Source organism: Aegilops tauschii, chromosome 1 (assembly GCF_002575655.3).
Source record: "Aegilops tauschii subsp. strangulata cultivar AL8/78 chromosome 1, Aet v6.0, whole genome shotgun sequence".
NCBI classification, from domain to species: Eukaryota; Viridiplantae; Streptophyta; class Magnoliopsida; order Poales; family Poaceae; genus Aegilops; species Aegilops tauschii.
The window spans coordinates 66,314,953-66,320,901 of NC_053035.3; positions in this window are offsets into that span (position 1 = coordinate 66,314,953).

Sequence of the window (5,949 nt, forward strand, 5' to 3'; positions counted from 1 at the left end):
AGATAAAAGTGTTCTCCCTGAGTATGCACCGTTGCGAAAGTTCTTCGTGTTGAGACACCACGTGATGATCGGGTGTGATAGGCTCTACGTTCAAATACAACGGGTGCAAAACAGTTGCACACGCGGAATACCCAAGTTAAACTTGACGAGCCTAGCATATGCAGATATGGCCTCGGAACACGGAGACCGAAAGGTCGAGCGTGAATCATATAGTAGATATGATCAACATAGTGATGTTCACCATTGAAACTACTCCATCTCACGTGATGATCGGACATGGTTTAGTTGATTTGGATCACGTAATCACTTAGATGATGAGAGGGATGTCTATCTAAGTGGGAGTTCTTAAGTAATATGATTAATTGAACTTGAATTTATCATGAACTTAGTACCTAATAGTATCTTGCTTGTCTATGTTAATTGTAGATAAATGGCCCGTGCTGTTGTTCCGTTGAATTTTAATGCGTTCCTTGAGAAAGCAAAGTTGAAAGATGATGGTAGCAATTACACGGACTGGGTCCGTAACTTGAGGATTATCCTCATTGCTGCACAGAAGAATTACGTCCTGGAAGCACCGCTAGGTGCCAGGCCTCCTGCAAGAGCAACACCAGAAGTTATGAACGTCTGGCAGAGCAAAGCTGATGACTACTCGATAGTTCAGTGTGCCATGCTTTACGGCTTAAAACCGGGTCTTCAACGACGTTTTGAACGCCATGGAGCATATGAGATGTTCCAGGAGTTGAAGTTAATATTTAAAGCAAATGCCCGGATTGAGAGATATGAAGTCTCCAATAAGTTCTACAGCTGCAAGATGGAAGAGAATAGTTCTGTCAGTGAGCATATACTCAAAATGTCTGGGTATAATAATCACTTGATTCAACTGGGAGTTAATCTTCTGGATGATAGCGTCATTGACAGAATTCTTCAATCACTGCCACGAAGCTACAAGAGCTTCGTGATGAACTATAACATGCAAGGGATGGATAAGACAATTCCCGAGCTCTTCGCAATGCTAAAGGCAGCGGAGGTAGAAATCAAAAAGGAGCATCAAGTGTTGATGGTCAGTAAAACAACTAGTTTCAACAAAAAGGGCAAAGGGAAGAAGAAGGGGAACTTCAAGAAGAACAACAAGCAAGTTGCTGTTCAGGAGAAGATATCCAAGTCAGGACCTAAGCCTGAAACTGAGTGCTTCTACTGCAAGCAGACTGGTCACTGGAAGTGGAATTGCCCCAAGTATTTGGCGGATAAGAAGGATGGCAAGGTTAACAAAGGTATATGTGATATACATGTTATTGATGTGTACCTTACTAATGCTCGCAGTAGCACCTGGGTATTTGATACTGGTTCTGTTGCTAATATTTGCAACTCGAAACAGGGGCTACGGAATAAGCGAAGATTGGCTAAGGACGAGGTGACGATGCGCGTGGGAAATGGTTCCAAAGTCGATGTGATCGCCGTCGGCACGCTACCTCTACATCTACTTTCGGGATTATTATTAGACCTAAATAATTGTTATTTGGTGCCAGCGTTGAGCATGAACATTATATCTGGATCTTGTGTGATGCGAGACGGTTATTCATTTAAATCAGAGAATAATGGCTGTTCTATTTATATGAATAATATCTTTTATGGTCATGCACCCTTGAAGAGTGGTCTATTTTTAATGAATCTCGATAGTAGTAACACACATATTCATAATGTTGAAGCCAAAAGATGCAGAGTTTAGGTCATATCGGTGTAAAGCGCATGAAGAATCTCCATACTGATGGACTTTTGAAATCACTTGATTATGAATCACTTGGTACTTGCGAACCGTGCCTCATGGGCAAGATGACTAAAACACCGTTCTCCGAAACTATGGAGAGAGCAACAGATTTATTGGAAATCATACATACAGATGTATGTGGTCCGATGAATATTGAGGCTCGTGGCGGATATCGTTATTTTCTCACCTTCACAGTTGATTTGAGCAGATATGGGTATATCTACTTAATGAAACATAACTCTGAAACATTTGAAAAGTTCAAAGAATTTCAGAGTGAAGTTGAAAATCATCGTAACAAGAAAATAAAGTTTCTATGATCAGATCGTGGAGGAGAATATTTAAGTTACAAGTTTGGCTTACATTTGAAACAATGCGGAATAGTTTCGCAACTCACGCCACCCGGAACACCACAGCGTAATGGTGTGTCCGAACGTCGTAATCGTACTTTATTAGATATGGTGCGATCTATGATGTCTCTTACTGATTTACCGCTATCGTTTTGGGGTTATGCTTTAGAGACGGCTGCATTCACTCTAAATAGGACACCATCAAAATCCGTTGAGACGACGCCTTATGAACTATGGTTTGGCAAGAAACCAAAGTTGTCGTATCTTAAAGTTTGGGGTTGCGATGCTTATGTGAAGAAACTTCAACCTGATAAGCTCGAACCTAAATTGGAGAAATGTGTCTTCATAGGATACCCAAAGGAAACTGTTGGGTACACCTTCTATCACAGATCCGAAGGCAAGATATTCGTTGCTAAGAATGGATCCTTTCTAGAGAAGGAGTTTCTCTCGAAAGAAGTGAGTGGGAGGAAAGTAGAACTTGATGAGGTAACTATACCTGCTCCCTTATTGGAAAATAGATCATCACGGAAATCAGTTTCTGCGACACTTACACCAATTAGTGAGGAAGTTAATGATAATGATCATGAAACTTCAGATCAAGTTGTTACTGAACCTCGTAGGTCAACTAGATCAAGATCCGCACCAGAGTGGTACGGTAATCCTGTTCTGGAGGTTAAGTTACTAGACCATGACGAACCTACGAACTATGAAGAAGCGATGGTGAGCCCAGATTCCGCAAAATGGCTTGAAGCCATGAAATCCGAGATGGGATCCATGTATGAGAAAAAAGTATGGACTTTGGTTGACTTGCCCAATGGTCGGCAAGCCATTGAAAATAAATGGATCTTCAAGAAGAAGACTGGCGCTGATGGTAATGTTACTGTCTATAAAGCTCGACTTGTTGCGAAAGGTTTTCGACAAGTTCAAGGGACTGACTACGATGAGACCTTCCCACCCGTAGCGATGCTTAATTCTGTCCGAATCATGTTAGCAATTGCCGCATTTTATGATTATGAAATTTGGCAAATGGATGTCAAAACTGCATTCCTGAATGGATTTCTGGAAGAGGAGTTGTATATGATGCAACCGGAAGGTTTTGTCGATCCAAAGGGAGCTAACAAAGTGTGCAAGCTCCAGCGATCCATTTATGGACTGGTGCAAGCCTCTTGAAGTTGGAATAAACGCTTTGATAGTGTGATCAAAGCATTTGGTTTTATACAGACTTTTGGAGAAGCCTATATTTACAAGAAAGTGAGTGGGAGCTCGGTAGCATTTCTGATATTATATGTGGATGACATATTGCTGATTGGAAATGATATAGAATTTCTGGATAGCATAAAGGGATACTTGAATAAGAGTTTTTCAATGAAAGACCTCGGTGAAGCTGCATATATATTAGTCATTAAGATCTATAGAGATAGATCAAGACGCTTAATTGGACTTTCACAAAGCACATACCTTGACAAAGTTTTGAAGAAGTTCAAAATGGATCAAGCAAAGAAAGGGTTCTTGCCTGTACTACAAGGTGTGAGATTGAGTAAGACTCAATGCCCGACCACTGCAGAAGATAGAGAGAAGATGAAAGATGTTCCCTATGCTTCAGCCATAGGCTCTATCATGTATGCAATGCTGTGTACCAGACCTGATGTGTGCCTTGCTATAAGTTTAGCAGCGAGGTACCAAAGTAATCCAGGAGTGGATCACTGGACAGCGGTCAAGAACATCCTGAAATACCTGAAACGGACTAAGGATATGTTTCTCGTTTATGGAGGTGACAAAGAGCTCATCGTAAGTGGTTACGTTGATGCAAGCTTTGACACTGATCCCGACGATTCTAAATCGCAAACCGGATACGTATTTACATTGAACGGTGGAGCTGTCAGTTGGTGCAGTTCTAAGCAAAGTGTCGTGGCGGGATCTACGTGTGAAGCGGAGTACATAGCTGCTTCGGAAGCAGCAAATGAAGGAGTCTGGATGAAGGAGTTCATATACGATCTAGGTGTCATACCTAGTGCATCGGGACCAATGAAAATCTTTTGTGACAATACTGGTGCAATTGCCTTAGCAAAGGAATCCAGATTTCACAAGAGAACCAAGCACATCAAAAGACGCTTCAATTCCATCCGGGATTTTGTCCAGGTGGGAGACATAGAAATTTGCAAGATACATACGGATTTGAATGTTGCAGACCCGTTGACTAAGCCTCTTCCACGAGCAAAACATGATCAGCACCAAGACTCCATGGGTGTAAAAATCATTACTGTGTAATCTAGATTATTGACTCTAGTGCAAGTGGGAGACTGAAGGAAATATGCCCTAGAGGCAATAATAAAGTATTATTTATTTCCTTATATCATGATAAATGTTTATTATTCATGCTAGAATTGTATTTACCGGAAACATAATACATGTGTGAATACATAGACAAACAGTGTGTCACTAGTATGCCTCTACTTGACTGGCTCATTAATCAAAGATGGTTATGTTTCCTAGCCATAGACATGAGTTGTCATTTGATTAACGAGATCACCTCATTAGGAGAATGACGTGATTGACTTGACCCATTCCGTTAGCTTAGCACTTGATCATTTAGTATGTTACTATTGCTTTCTTCATGACTTATACATGTTCCTATGACTATGAGATTATGCAACTCCTGTTTACCGGAGGAACACTTTGTGTGCTACCAAACGGCACAACGTAACTGGGTGATTATAAAGGTGCTCTACAGGTGTCTCCAAAGGTACTTGTTGGGTTGGCGTATTTCGAGATTAGGATTTGTCACTCCTATTGTCGGAGAGGTATCTCTGGGCCCACTCGGTAATGCACATCACTATAAGCCTTGCAAGCATTGTGACTAATGAGTTAGTTGCGGGATGATGTATTATGGAACGAGTAAAGAGACTTGCCGGTAACGAGATTGAACTAGGTATCGAGATACCGACGATCGAATCTCGGGCAAGTAACATACCGATGACAAAGGGAACAACGTATGTTGTTATGCGGTCTAACCGATAAAGATCTTTGTAGAATATGTAGGAACCAATATGAGCATCCAGGTTCCGCTATTGGTTATTGACCGGAGAGGTGTCTCGGTCATGTCTACATAGTTCTCGAACCCGTAGGGTCCGCACGCTTAATGTTACGATGACAGTTATATTATGAGTTTATATGTTTTGATGTACCGAAGGTTGTTTGGAGTCCCAGATGTGATCACGAACATGACGAGGAGTCTCGAAATGGTCGAGACATAAAGATTGATATATGGGACGACTATATTCGGACACCGGAAGTGTTCCGGAGAAGTTTCGGATAAAACCGGAGTGCCGGAGGGGTTACCGGAACCCCCCGGGGAAGTATTGGGCCTTATTGGGCCTGAGGGGAGAGAGAGGGCAGCAGCTAGGAGGTGGCGCGCCCCCTCCCATGAGGAGTCCGAATTGGACTAGGGGAGGGGGGCGCGGCCCCTCTTTCCCTCTCCCTCTCTTTCCTTCCCCCTCTCTCTTCCTAGTTGGACTAGGAAAGGGGATTCCTACTCCTACTAGGAGGAGGACTCCCCCCTCTCCTTGGCGCGCCCCAAGGGCAGTCGGCCTCCCCCTTGCTCCTTTATATACGGGGGCAGGGGCACCTCTAGACACAATTGATATACAATATTTTAGCCGTGTGCGGTGCCCCCCTCCACCATATTACACCTCGATAATATCGTTGCGGAGCTTAGGCGAAGCCCTGCGTCGGTAGAACATCATCATCGTCACCACGCTGTCATGCTGACGAAACTCTCCCTCAACACTCGGCTGCATCGGAGTTCGAGGGAGGTCATCGAGCGGAACGTGTGCTGAA